Genomic DNA, 16264 nt, shown 5'->3' with positions numbered 1-16264 from the left:
TTACTACAGTTTATGGAAACATGTGTTTTATGCCATGTTTCCAGAGTAAAAGACTGAAGAGGCTCATGTGAGTTAGGAAAGCAGCACCAAGACATATATGCAGTAACTTTCAGAGTTGGGTATTACAGTCAGATATGTATCAAGAGCCATTTCTACCAATGTTATAGGAAGAAGACAGAAAGAAGGTTGAGTGTGGCTCCCTGTGCACTAGACATTGCCATATACAATGAACTAAGTTAAGATCATAAATTGGCATAAAATAATCCCTTTCGTACCAGTCAATAATTTATTACAAACAAGGATGAGAATATAAGGGTGAGGACACTGGGGAAGAAAAGCATTCATAATCGGCTTTGTTCTCCATGGGGGAGATTCATGCATATGCCAGGTTATTATTCTGAGCTGTCATTGGTCAGATTGGCCATCCTATTTTCTGTTTAATAATCTAAAAAACAATTAAATTACACGGTGAAGACTCAATGCCTGGTGCACAGTAGGCATTCAATTCAAGCTCATGGATGAGTAAATAATTGGTTATGTTTTTGCCCTAAAATAGCAGAAAACAGCGATGTGTTTACTCTTTGTGTACTCAAATGTAGCTATCATCAAAGCAAGGGAGAAACTCTGGCCATCTGCCCCTGTGTCATTAATCTCCCAGTCACCCTGCCAAACTGAATCTTCTGAGAGCCTTTAAGCAAAGATAGTTGGCTATTTCACACTCTACAGCAAAATATTTAAGCATGAGGATTGTAAATAGCCCTTTTTTTGAAGATTCAGGATTATCATGCACACTAATTTGAAAGAAATGGATAAATGAGATAGATGCCTTTAAATATGTTCATTAATATTAAATATTAACTGAACAGCTCACCAAGATCCAGCAGGAAATACAGGGCTTTAGCAATGTTACAAAGCAATTAATTATCTTTAAGATACTCTGTTCTATAAACAGAGGTAGGCATGTACACATGACAATTCTTCCAAAACAAATAATATGCTAAGCCAGAAAAATCAGACCCATTAGATTACAGCTAAAATGATTAAAATAAGACAAAATATGCTTTGAAATTATGATTTTAAAGTTAAATGCAACGAATATACAGGATAAATTCAAAAATAATATGAAATTAAAGAAATGGGTCAGAAATCATAAGAAGGAAAGTAGTTTCAACCATGTATGAGAAGGAATTTCTTCCTGAGCATAATTGGTGGGGCCTGATGTTTTGCGTGCAGATGTAAGTCTTGCTTTTTCCTAGCATAAGATTTAGCTAGTCTTTATCAAGAGAAATAAGCAAAGTGGATGAGCTTAGATGAAGATAGGTTAGTAATTGCAGTGAGTGTTGCTCCTGAGACTTCAGTTATGACTGATTATATTTCTCAAAAGGTTTTAAGCTGAGAATGATAGTACATGTGTAAAATAATCTGGTAAAACAAAGTGAACCTCCTCTTTAAAATATTGAGTCTACTTTTTCATAATGTGGTCTACTGGTCAGGCAGCATTGAGACCTCTTTTAGACTTCTCTTAAATTTAGTGTGGGATCTGTCGGCACGTCAGTATAATTTAAACTTACTATCTACCTCCCACATAACATTCTTTATCAAATACCACAAATGCTTTGTGAAGTAATTACTTATGTCAAATTAGAAGAGTTTGGGCAGAACACATGAGAGTATCCTCATGAGAACTTTCAGACAGAGGGCATCTTTGGATTCTGTACTGTCACAGTCAACTGTGGGTGGGTGAGGATGAAATAGAGATTCTTATATTTTTGTGAATGTCTCTATCTATTTAGAGAATATGAAGGCATTACCTTTGACAATATTAAGCAACAAATCCCTGTTGGTCCTCTACATCGCAACGCTTGGCATTTGATTTTGAGAGCAAACTGTTTGGGGACTGCCATATGCCAGCCCTGTATATCCTAGTGTTTTCCATCTGCCCCTATTCTCAAGAAGAGACACATCCATGGGAGTGAGGGCTCTTGGCCAGGTAGTGTGGTGTCTACTTGCAGCATTCACCTCACATTGTGTGGCTTTCACTTCTGTTTATTAACCCCAATCATTCTCCATATCAGGAAAGACTTGCTTGTAAGATGAAGTCACTTCTGATTGTTTTGGGGTTCCTTTTATGTAGAGTGAAGTCTAGAGGTTGAGGAAATGATAGAGTTAGTAATGGGAAAGGATGGTCTGACAGTATTGCTTAGCTCAATTGGGACATAGAGATTTGAATTTCCAACTAAGAAAAAAATGTGAGAACAAAAGCTGACATGAAACCTGGAATGGAGGTAAAGAGAGGGGGCAGCAATTTGCCAAGAATGAGTTAAAAGAGATCATGAAATCCAACCCAGTGTTTTGTCAGGCACTGAGGTGCAGCCCGGGAGAACAGCAGATAACACATAATCATGTGATAATGTCTGAGTCATTCTGTGGGTTATGAACATGGTAACAAAGGAAGAAACATAGACTCCACTAAATGATTGACTTACTTTTTAAGTTGCACAGTCAACTGCAAGGAGAGTGAGGAAAAAAAAAATATATATATATAATTTCATATAACCAAAGATGTGTGCAAAAACCATACACACACACACAAAATGAGCAGCATCACAACTCTATTAGTTTGAATTGTGGAAAAAGCTTGGCAGCCTGAGCCCTGAGTGAGGGGATTTTAAAATCTGAAGATACCCTTGGAATTCTTAAGTCATATATTTTGGAAACTTTGGATATCTTCAGATGACAAAACTGTAGAACTTATTCAACAAGTGAATGAATTGAAACTTTTAAATGTAACAACTGTTCCAGCTTCTTGGGCATAATGAAAAATACCCAACACTAATCTGGGACAGTAATGGTACATGGACCTTCAGAAGATTGTTCAGGCTAGCTGACCTCAAAGACAAGGGATTTATTAGGCAAAATTAATTTTCCTGGAAATCAACTCAAAAAGGCTCAAAGGATGACTCAAAAATTAAGGCAATAAATGTAAATTTGTCCTAGACCAAAAGTCTACTGAGCTCCAATTTAAATTATTTCAATTTACAAAATGACATTATAAATGGGAAACAAAATCAAATAACCTTTTCCTTTACCAAAATTGACAAAGAAAATTTAATAATATAAAAATGTCTGTTTTACATAATATTTAGTTGTCTGACCTTAGTAAAGCTAGCAAATGAATGAAATATGAACATACTTATTCTAATATTTTATGATTGTATAATGACCACACCACATCTCTGATCTCACAGATACTCTTACTGACATTAGGTTAAGCTTTAAAGAATTATTGGACTTAGAAAATAATAAAGTTTGGGTAATAATAAAGAAAGTGATTGATATAACTAGGCTGAAGCATGTAATTCTATTCATAAATATGAAAAACAGCATAGAAAAGACACATTGCTTTAGTACAGTGAGATGGTACAACATTATTCAGCATGGCCCAGTCTAGTAAGATGTGTGAGTAAATTCTAATCAGACTGTTGTTGCATGAATCTTAGAGGTCTTAATAAAAACAAACCTGGAGCCAGGTATTGGGGTGAACACTGGAAGATCAGAGAAACAGAACAGGCCACAGCCACCTCACCTTGCCGATTCCTAAGCTGATCCTGTTTCCTCAGACTGGAAGCCTCTGAGTCCTCATCCAGAATGAATCTCAGATGAACTGTGCTGCTCAAATGCCTAAAAGCTTAATCAGCTAGTTCCTGGTTTTCACACCTTATATACCTTTCTGCTTTCTGCCATCACTTCCTGGGATTAAAGGCGTGTGTTACCATGCCTGGCTGTTTCCAGTGTGGCTTTGAACTCACAGAGATCCAGGCAGATATCTGCCTCTGGAATGTTAGGATTAAAGGTGTGTGTATCACTATTTTCTGGCCTCTATATCTAGTGGCTGTTCTATTCTCTGACCCCAGATAAGTTTATTGGGGTGCACAATATATCAACCACAGACTGTGTTGATGATGTTTGAGGAACTGAAAAGAATGAAGATAAGTTTTGATTTAAAACTAGGCTGTGCTCCTTTGTGCTACAGGGTTTGGGGAAACTATTTAATGTCCATGCAAGTTTCTCTGTTTGAAGACAATAACAGGTAAGGTACTCATCAAGTACTTTACTCAGAGAATGTATAGAAGAAAGTGTATCATTATTATTCCTGCTGTAAAAATGGGTCAGTTTTCTTCTCTCCAAGTTGATCAATAGATAATGAGGCATTCACAGGTCCCACAGACTGATATTGTGGAAAGAGACGTGGATGTATAATTAAAGATTTGGATTTAATCTTCAGCCTCAAGAATTTCTCCTTACAAAATGTGCAGTGTGATCCACTCATTTTTTTCTCTCTGAATGTTCCCTGGAAATAATTAGCTATGAAGAATACTCAATTATACCCATTTGGGTAATATATAAATACTTACCAATTGTTCCAGGGTAACTAACTATGCTGGTTTTCCTGGGATTAGGGGAGTCTTCATAATTTGAAACTTTCAGCACTAGAACAGATAGTCCAGTGTAAATGTACAGTGTCAGCCACACTGAAGTTTGCCCCGATTATTGCCTGACTGAAAACTGACTGTTCAGTGTCCTTGTACCCTTTATTATTAAACTACATGTTAAGTTGAAACTCTACAGAATTGAACTTAAAGATGTTAATCCTTCGATGTCCACCAAGGATTAACCCCCAAGAAAACATGGAAAAAAGATAGTGTCAGTATATTGTAAAAGGAACTGATAACTCAAACTGTCAACCTTGAATGAAATTCTTTATTGTTTCTAATATTTATGTTAGAAAACTGCCTCATTGAACTTACAAAATGAATGCCCTTCTAAGGCTTCTTAATATTGGATGAATTATGTTAGTGAATTGAGAAGGATTACCTACTTACCCGGTTTGGAAAATTGACTCATTTACCTCTGTTATAGGAGGGGATGGGAGTGCTTTAACATCAGAATCATTTTACCCTGAAGTCATGACAATGAATCAGGAATTTGATAAGGCTGTCTCCAGTGATCTGCACTGTCAAAGAATGTTAATAGAACTGACTGGAGCCACATTCCTGGTCTTCTGTGGCTTCAGTGTGCCTTAGAATATCTTTGAAAATTAGTTACACATTGACTCCCCAGGGTCATCTGCCCATCCTGGATCTCAAATTCTGAACAAGAGCTTCTGAATCAGCAGTGAAGATAGGTTCCTATTTCCTTTCAGCTCAAAGTGTGACGTAGCCCAGTAGCACTAGCCTTACCTAGAAGCCTGTGAGAAATGTATCATCTCAGGCCCCACTCTAGACTTGCTGATTCAGAGTGAGTTTTGTAGTATAATGTTCTGGGTGCACATCTTAGCACATTTGGAGGCAGTAGTTTAAGGGTAAATTGAGAAAATACCTTCTAGTATCTTCTGTGTCAATGATAGCTATAGTGGTTAATCTTTTTCAAAAGTTTATTATGTTCCAGGTCCTATTCTAGATTTTAAAAATGACCCAATAACCTTCAGAAGTTGTCATATTCAGATGAAGAACAATAAAAGAACTGTTGGAGTTATCATCATCTTTGATTTCAAGCTGCACTACAGAGCTATAGTAATAAAAACCTCATGATAATGGCATAAAAAGAGACATGTTGACAAATGGAGTCAAATTGTAGACCCATTATAAATCCACACACCCTGGACACCTGGGTTTTTATAAAGAAGCTAAAAATACACACTAAAAAATGCAGCATCTTCAACAAATGGAGCTGGTCAAACTGGATGTCTGCATATAGAAGGATACAAATGGATCCATATCTATCAGCCTGCATAGAATACAAGTCCAAGTGGATCAAAGATGTTAACATTAAAACAGACACACTGAACATGATAAAAAAGAAAAGGAAGAACAGCCTTGAATACATTGGCACAAGAGATAGTTTTCTGAATAGAATACCAATAACAGCTGAAAGGCTTATGTAAAGCAAAGGATACCATCAATTGGACAAAGTGACAGCCTATAGAATGGTAAAAGATTTTTACCAATTCCATGTCAGATAGAGGACTAATATCCAAGATATATAAAGAACTCAAGAAACTAGACATCAACAAACCAAATCATGCAAACAAAAAGGAGAAAAGATCTAAACAAAGAACTCTCCATAGAGGAATCTCAAATGTCTGGGAAACACCCTTAACCATCAATGAAATGCAAATCAAAACTACTTTAAGATTCCATCTTAGACCTGTCAAAATGGCTAAGATCAAGAACTCAATGGTGCAGCTCATGCTGGAGAGGATGTAGAGCAAGGAAAACACTCCTCTATTGATGGTGGAAGTGCAAAATTGTATAGCCACTGTGGAAACCAATGAGGCAGTTCCTCAGAAAATTGGGAATTGATCTACCTGAAGACCTGGCTATACCCAAAGGATGCTCCATCCTACCACAAGGACACTTACTCAGCCATGTTCATTGTGGTTTATTCATAATAGCCAGAAACTGGAAACAACCTAGATGTCCCTCAACAAAAGAACAAATACACAATATCACGTACATTTACACAATGGAGTATTACTCATCTGATTAAAAAAATGACAACATGAAATTCTCAGGCAAATGGATAGAACTATAAAAATAAAACCATCCTTAGTGAGGTAACCCAGACCCAGAAAAACAAATATGGTATGTGTTCATTTATAACTGGATATTAGCCATTAAGTAAATGGTAACCAAGCTACAAGACATAGACCCAATGAGTTTAGATAAAGAGGAGAGTTCTAGGGGATATGAATGAATTCCCTGGGAAAGGGAAATAGAATAGATTTTGAAGATGGACTGACTGGTGGTGGGTGGGGACAGGAGCAGAAGGAATCAGGTGGTGGGGAAGGGATAGAGGAAGAAAGTGAAGGAGAAAGAGCTGGAATTGGGAAACATTTAGGGAATGGTGTGGAAACCCAATGCAGTGGAAACTTCTTGGAATCTATGAGTGTTACCCTGGTGAGGACTCTTAGTAATGAAGGATATTGAGTCACCTTTTGTAGTCAGGCAAGGTCTCCATGGTGGTTGTGGGTTGCATTAGGTTGGGTTGTTGGCCAAGGTAGTCCTGTGGAGATACTTTAACAACTCAGGCTGGTACTAGGACAGAAGGTCAATCTCTGAAATCTGACAGCAGGATGTCATTGCCCAGGACAACTTCCATGCATTCCACTGAACATAGAGAGATGAAGCTGGTTCCTGCATGTAGCCTTCATACCTACCTAGTCTCTTTGGTGTGGGAAGGTACTTTATAGGCTATGCAAAGAAAAATCTGGGCACCAATCCAGCCACAAAAGCCTTAGCCTGCAATATGTCCTCACTGCAAGATGTGCTGGGGCAATGATGGCACAAAAGTTGTGGTAGTGGACAACCTATGTCTGGTATGGTTTCACTTAAGGCCCACTCCATGAGAGGGAGCCCATGGCCTACACTGTCTCATAGTTCAGAAACATAGGACAGAATCAAACAGGACTGGCCAAACAAAGCCAAAACCAAATAAATAAAAATAAAATAAAAAACAATAAAATGATTGTTAATGATATTCTGCAATACTCATAGATAAGTATCTTGTCCAGTAGTCATCACACAGGCTTCCTCAGGCAGCAGATGGGAGCAGAGGCAGAGATCCACAGCCAGACATTATGTGGAAGAGTCTAGATTGAAGTTTTCCATCTTGTCCCTCTCCTCAGAACTTGGGGAACCTCACAGAAGAGAGGGAGGAAAGGTTGTAGGAGTCAGAGGGAATGGAGGACATCAGGAGAACATGGCCCACTGAGTCAACTAAGCAGGGCTCACAGAGCACCTAGTCTTCATGGGTCTGCACAAGGTCCTCTGCACGTATGTTATGACAGTTAGCTTGTTGTTTTTGGGACTCCTCTCAGTGGGAGTGGATGTGTCTCTGATTCTTTTGCCTGTTCTTGGGACTTATCCTCCTATTGAGTTGCCTTGTTCAGCCCTGATATGCATTGGACCGGGTTTTGGTGTGTTTGGTTGTTGTCTCTTGGAGGCCTGTTCTCTTCTGAAGAGGAAACAGAGGAGGAATGGCTCTGATGAGAGGTGTAGGGGTAGCTGGAAGAAGTGGAGGGAGAGGAACTGTGGTTGGGATGTATTTGAATAAGAGAACAGTATATTTTCAATAAAAAAGAAAGGCATTGCAAAGAGTTTTTTTCAGAACAGCTGAAACTTTGGTTTTCTTTATTTGATTTCTCCCAAGAAAAGATTCCATATATAGGACAAATAAAGGTACCAGTGATGATGGTGATGATGATTGATGATGATGAATATAGCAAGTGTTTTAAGGAGTTACAATAGAGGAATCATTGTTTACCTTGTATGCATATTGTGTTAGGTACTGTTTTAAGTACTTAATTGTTTCACAAATATGTCAAAACTCTTATGAAAGAGAAACTTGTATTAAAACTAGTGTAGAAAACCAGCAGTATGGTGAGAGAGCCCAAATCCCAACCACCTCTCAATACCAACAGTGGCAGAAAGGTACAGTCACTGCCAGAAGTTTCTATTCTTTCCTCATTGAGATCGGTCCATACTGACAGCTTTCATCTTCTCTCCCATTTCCATATAGTCTGTCTAGATGCAAGGGCTTCATTTGATAGAACTCTGATTTCATTTTCTCTTAAAGTGTTAAATTGGGAATCTCAGGCTATTTTTCCTTTAGGTCTCCTTGATCCCCCAGGATGTAAACACCCCGTGTTTTAAGTCAAGTAGTTAGGGAAGCAATATCTCCTTGTCAGCTTCTGAGAGGTTATGAAGTAGAACCTGATTTTCTTTGTAATCGATTTTTTTTTTTACTTTTTATATTTAGCTGTCAGAATATAAAACTATTGCTTTAATTAGCAGTTTCTGGTGAACACACTTTCCAGTGTTTACAGGGAGGAAGAATGCCATCATCTCCACTACTCAGATGTAATAAGAAGCGTACTTTGGCTGTCCCCTTTTGCTTCTGTCCTCACGTAATCTGGGGAATGCGCAGGGCCGTTACCTTATTTGGCACATTGTTGTCAACAAATACATTCTCACAAGATTTGCTTTCATGTCTTGTTATGTCAATTCTCTGAGAGTACCTTGATGTGGTTTTGATTACTGTTACCATATTGCCAGTGTCTTCTGTGAAGCTTCTGGCTGAGCAACGAGACTTCATTAAAATTTCATTTGTCATTGTGGGTATCAAAGCATTGTTCAGCTGTCTTTGTTGAAGCTGTAGTGACAAACTTCTGAATATCATGATACAGCTATAGGACATGCCCATGTTTTTGATTCTTCAAAACATTAATTTACCAAGTAGAGTTTGATATTTATTTCTATTCTCTAAACAAACTCAAGGAGACAGAGGGTAACTTACATTGATAATTATTTATGGTATTTAAGATTCAAAACTACTTTCCTGACTTTAATCTCTTTGAACTACTTTATGGAATGGGGTACTCATACTTGAGAATTATTTTCTGGGATATTAAGCTTCTTTGGATGTGGGGTTCTGTGATTAGATTTTATAAATGGCATGAACTACTCTTTCTTCCCACTGACATTTCACCTTATGCTACTGCTATTCTTAGCGACAGAAAGCCAGATGGGAACACAAACTTGTTACTCATTAGTCAGGGATGACAATGAGCACATGATGAAAACAAGCTCCAGGTTAGGAAGAATCACTTGCTGCTACTACAATTCTGAGAAAAGTCCCTTCACTGCCTGTGGCTAGGACATTGAATTCCCATTGTCAAATAGAAAAATTGATTTTTTTTGCATAATATGAAAGATACCTTTTATAGCATTGTACCTTCACTGTTAGATCTTTTATACTTCAGTGTTTGAAACCTCACATCTGCTTTTATGTATTAGGAAGAATAAAGTTTAGTGACTCAGATGTCACTATTGCAGTTCTCATCCTATTCTGAGATTTTGAAATGATCATAAATATTGATTGGAACACACTGGTGATCAATAATGTATCTTCTTGAAAATAACACATTGGGAATAAATTAAAATTCTTTCAAGAATAATGTCCCTATGTTTTTGAATTCTATGGGAAGGCAAGGAATGTTACATTAAGTTGATTTTGCCCATAATAGACTGATGTCCAGATTCCTGTTGTGACTTATTCAAATCATTTGAAATCCCATTTCAGACTTAATTACCAAGCCAGAATTTTTTCTGAAGTCAAATATATAATCATCTCTCTGCCTTATAAAGTGCTTCTCCTATTTAGGCTGGCAAGATAGCTTAGTGGTTAAGAGACCTTGTTTTTATAGAGGACCAGGCTTTGGTTCCTAGCACCTATATAACAGTTCATAACCATCTGAAATCATCTTTAACTCCAGTTTCAAGGATTTCATTAGCATCTTTGGACCTCTGTGGGCACCAGACATGCACTCGGTGCCCATACATACATGTAGGCAAAGCACTCATATACATAAAAGTAAAACAAGTCTTTTTTTTTTTTTTTAAGAGCTGAGGACCAAACCCAGAGCCTTGAGCTTGCTAGGCAAGCGCTCTACCACTGAGCTAAATCCCCAACCCCAGTAAAACAAGTCTTAAAAAAATGAATCCATTTTCTCTGTCTTATTTCACCCTATCCCCCTGCTGGTATCTCATTATCTTCATCCTTCTCATCTTCTTCCTCCTTTTCTTCCTCCCCCTTATCTTTCTCCTCCTTGTTTTCCTCCTTCTCAACTTCCTCTTCCCCTTTTTTCATATTTTAGCTCGTTCAACAAAAATGTTGCACACCAGGAAAAGATGCATATTTTCTCCAAGGATATTTATCAACTACAATCCCAATATTCTGTTTCACATTTAATATTGTGCTTCAGACTGCCCATTTATTCAGGAGAATAAGGTAAAGATTTGAGAAGATAACAAACTCACTCCCCTCTACTTACAGAGATAGTAGTATGATTTAGGTCGAAATGAACTACTAAACCAACATTAATTTCTTGAAAAATGCTTATTCATCACACTGATACAATCAAAAGGTACTTAGAGAACTCTATGGAAGATTTTTTATCCATAGGTTATAAAGAAAGAGGAAACTTTTATAATGAGGAAATATTCACAGAGGACTTCTCACATAGATTAGGAGTTTTTCCAATATATTCCTACAAATTCTATTGTTTCTTTAGTAATTAGAACTATGATAGAAAATTCAAATTCTTCTGTCTCAAGACCATGATTTTTATCTATGCATTTTGACAGTCTTGCTTAGGCAACCCTACACAGAAATCCTGATATTTAATAAATAGGATATTTACATGGACTTATAAAGAGAGACACTGTTAGATAGATATGTGGGTTCAATATAAAGAAAGGATGGCTAGAAAAGATGGCTCACTAGTTAAGAGTACATACTGTGCTTGCAGCAGAGTCTAGTTTGGTTCCTATCATGCACACAGCAGCTCATAACCTTGTCTATCTGCAGTTCTAGAAAATCCAATGCCATCTTCTAGCCTCTGTAGATTCTTCCTTGTGTGGTGCACAACACACACACACACACACACACACACACACACACACACACACACATGAAATAAATCCACAAATATCAAACAAAGGATATAGAAAAATAAGATAATATTTATGCACTCAACAGTTTGATCACTTGCTATTTATCAGTGTCTTCATTAGAGACACCAGAGCCACAAATGTGAAACTTAATTCATAAATAGAAAAAATACTGTTCTTATAGAGAATACATTAGAACAGTGAAGGAGATACTTAGATAGTAAAATAAAGATGTAATAGTATGCAAATTGTGCTTGATTTTAAAAATAATTTGCACATGCCATAGCATCAACATGGCCCCTGCTGCAGCAGAAACATGGACCCAAACATGTCCCTTGGTGGCAGTACAGACCAAGAACATCAACATGGCCTCAGGTTGAGGCACAGGCTCCTTATCCATGAGTCTGATGGGGTGCATGATGTAAAATTTCCACATAATCAATAAAAGTATTATATTTGAAAACCTAATGATTTACACCTATTTTACAGAGACACACGGAAAAACAGAAAGGAGGAAAAGAACACTGAGAGTATGAGAGTGCTCATGATTTAGACAGGGTGGCACTGACTGAATTAATTTCCTAGCTGCTATAACAAATTCCTATGACATTGTCAACTGCAAAAATCTCAAAGTCCATTATCCAAAGCTATCCAAATCACTATGTGTTATCACTCTGGATTTCCTGGGCAAAATTCCTCTCCATTTATGTCCCCTGAGACTAGAAAGAAGCTCTCCAGATACAAATGCAGGGCAGCCAGACGAGAGGTGACAGAGATAGGCATTCCTACTGTAATAGAGGGGAAAGGAAAATGGGGAGAAGTCAAAGGCAACTTAGAACCTAAAAGTAGAGTCTCCATCACTGTACAAGTCCAATGTGTTTTGGGGCTTTATCCCTATTGCATCCTCACTTGTGACTTTGAGTTCAAGCATCCTTAGTGTTTCAGCTCAGCCTCTGACTTCTAGGTTAGAGGCTGTAGGAGGTTTACACTGAAAGGCAGTGTGTGTGTGTAGCTGAGTCATCCTATCAGCCTGGCTTGGGCCAAGAGAGATATTTGAGGTTTTTCTTTGTGCCTTGCCTATGATCCTTTTAGTCTAAGCAGGAAGTGTTCATGATACTTTAATACTCTTACAACCTTTGTAGTGCTCCTGACTTTGTCATGGGGATTTAAACACCTGGATGAGTCTTTCCCACAGATCTTCCTTGATTGTTCCCTTGTTTATTCCTCACTTACTTACATAGGTGAGCATAGCTTTGAGGCACAGACATGACCTTAAAGCACCAGCTGATGTTTGTCCAGTCTCCCATTTGACCTGTCCAGAGCAGTATCTCCCAATACCAAATCTCAGAGATGGAGTATTTTTTGCACCCTAGGTAATTTGGCACACAATTTAGTATTTGTATTCTTGTTGGACTTTCCTGTAAGTAGAAAGATTAAACCATAATATATATTCAATAGTTTGATCAGAACTATCCTGAGGGATGCATTAAAGCTTCAGTTTACAGATTACCCTTTCTAGTTGTAAAACACATAGTAGGTCTTCTATACTGAGGCATAGGGTGAAGGAAGAAGCCAGAAATTATCTGGCACTATATATATATATATATATATATATATATATATATATATATATATATAGAGAGAGAGAGAGAGAGAGAGAGAGAGAGAGAGAGAGGAAATTCAACAGCAGACATTCTAGGACATGTAGAATGTACTGCTTTTATTTTCAAAGGGAAGAGAGCCTCCCAGTCAATTGCCTTGCAGAACCAAAGTGAAATATAAGGATTCTTGGGAGTGGTTGAAAAGGGAGACTAACAAAGGCATTGTGTAACACCGACCCATGGGATATAGAGGCAGAGGATTAGGAGTTTAAGGCCATCATTAGCTAATTAAGTTCTTGGCCAGTCTGAGACCTGACCAATGAAAAAGCAAAACTTACCAACTAAACAAATAAAAGCATTATAAGCAAGAGCAGAAGGAAGTCCATGACACAATAAGAATGACTTAAATTAGATACAGAAGATGACAGATGACAGCAGAACCGAAGATTTGATAAAAGTACAGATATGGTGGGAACAACAACAACAACAACAAAAACAAGTGGGCAAGGGAAACTGTTTTGACAATCTTTGGTAATGACTGGACATGTCATAGTAAGAAAAACAGTGTTTGAGAACTTAGACAAATAGTATACCTCTTTTGTTGTGAGGATGGGGAATAGTCTTCTGACACTATACACACTGCTATATAGTCTAAAAGTCAGGCTCTTGGTTTTGATCTATCTTACCTTTTCTTGTATTGTCATATAATTGAGCTACATGAATAACATCAGCTCAAGCCAAATCATTTCATTTGACTAAGCCTAATTTTCATAATGTAGCAATAACCCTGATATTTTTTTCAGGTTGAATAAAGATGTATCATCCCATTAAGTTAATTATTAGCAAAGAAATAATGAGAGTGTGGTATTGTTTAAATAGCAGATGTGTGGATGCTGAGTAATTATGTTGACTGAAAATGAACAGTTTCATCAGGCAGACGCCCAATCCCCCTCCAAACAGTGTCAACATTGAATGTTTTCTAATATACTGGAAAATTACTAGGTAGATTTGAAATAACAAAGCAATCACTGCAGGCTTTGTTTAAGATTCCTCTAGAGAATAGGACAAATAAAATGATTACAGTGATTTGAGCAGTCAGGATTATATAGCTGTTCACTTACAAAAGCAATCTTCTAATTACTTGACAATTGATGGCTTCTGATATTTCCTGAAATGGTCTCTGCGTTGCCCATATTGATCTGCATTTCTACCAAGCAGCTTACCAAAAAGAAGGTTGTTCTCATTAGAGAGAACATGGATAGATTATAGTCACAAACACACAGTTACACACATACACACACACACAAACACACACACACACACACACACACACACACACACACACACACATAAACATGCATATACAATTTATTGTCTGCATAGATTACCTGAATATAAGCTTGTGTTGTTTACGATATCAATAGTATAGTAATTAGTCAATTGGAATTAGTCAATTGGGAAGTTTTAATTTGCTCCACTTTTAGCTGCTTTGGCAAGGGTTCTAAAATTAGTGCTTTCATTTTTTTTTCTTTCTGTAATTGGCACAGATAATGAATAAGTTGACTGAATTCTCAGAGTTGAGCCTTTGAGAAGCCTGAGCTGGCTTGTGATTTTTAAGGTCAGGTAGGAGGGAGAATTACTCACAGATGCCCATTCATACACTAAATAAATTACTGTAGAAGATACTCTGCCCACAGAGATATCAGATAGCTGCTTTCTCTGTAACAGAAAATCGATTACTCTTCCTAAACAATAATAATACTTCAGTTTTGTTTACCAACCACAATTAAGCCATGGTTTGATGTCATCTGTAAGCATCTTTCAATCATGTTCACAATATGGCTCCCTAATTCCACACATCTACTACAAACAAACTTGAGACAACGAGAAGGAAAAGGGGTGATATCCATCCTGACCATGTTCTCCTGTTAACTAAAATATAATTACTTTGTCAGTGATCCAGCTGATTCCTCTTCATACCTCACTGGCCAAGAATGTATCACATGAACACCTTCATCTGCAAGGAAGTGGTGAGGAGCTGTGTCATTTTCATAGTCTCTAGTGATTATAGTCAAAGAGCAAAGATAATGAATGGGCATCAGTTAGCCACCTATCCTTGAATGATCAGTGAACTCTGAAGCAGAGTCTCCCATCACTTCATTCTGTGTGTCATTCATTTACCCATATTTAGCTTATGATTCCATTGGCAGGCAGGCAGGAATTTATCCAAAAACGACATATGTTGAGGATGTCAACAAAGCCTTGAAATAGGCACAAACATTTCCACAAGACAGAAGGGGAAAAGAAGGTGGAGGACATGACCAGGTGCAGAATTTATTCTCACTGCTGTTTTGTTTTTGTTTGCTTTCAGCTGTATTTTTTTTTATCATTTCTAGCATTTCCTTACAGAACCTGGCTGTATCCCTGGACTTCTCCTAAAACCATGGTCTATTTTTGGATGGTAGTATCCCTAACATAGTCTCAAGTGTCTATGTAAATTAGCACTATCATGTAAAATAGGTATAATTAATGATCATGCTATATGAATGAACTTCAATTTGAATTCATTTTATTTACATGCTGACATCAGATTGAACATCTGACTTCTGGTATATCATTGAGCTTTGTTGTTGTTCTTATTTTTACATATCATCATATAGTTTCTTCATGAGAATACCCCTTTTATATCTTTTATTAGTAAGATAATTATGCATAGGACATATTTCTCACATTAATCACAACTAACCATTCCAGAAAAAAGAAGCCAAAATAAAGAGATAAAATACATTGAGTGCTATTTTTCTACATGGGAAAAATTACAGTAATACTCATTTCTTATCTTAAATGATTTGTAGAAATGACAAAATTCAGTATTTTATTAAGGCATACCACTTATGCTGGCTCAGGATCTTTAGAAAATATCTTTAGAGAATAAACAATGGTTTCATTAGTACCATGGTGGCCCATCATGTCTTTTGCCTGAGCCTCATCTGACTTTCAAGGTTTATGCTATTTATTTTAAGCATGTTGTCTGGAATAGATGGGTAAAACACGTGTGTAGGTTTGAGAAGTTTGACTGTTAGGTCAACACATCCTTTGAAACTGACAAGGCACACATATCATTGCCAAAGTGAAACATCTCATCATTAT

The sequence above is a fragment of the Peromyscus eremicus genome, chromosome 10 (assembly GCF_949786415.1).
Source record: "Peromyscus eremicus chromosome 10, PerEre_H2_v1, whole genome shotgun sequence".
NCBI lineage: Eukaryota > Metazoa > Chordata > Mammalia > Rodentia > Cricetidae > Peromyscus > Peromyscus eremicus.
The sequence above is the reverse complement of the archived record's forward strand: the minus strand, read 5'-3'. Positions refer to the sequence as shown.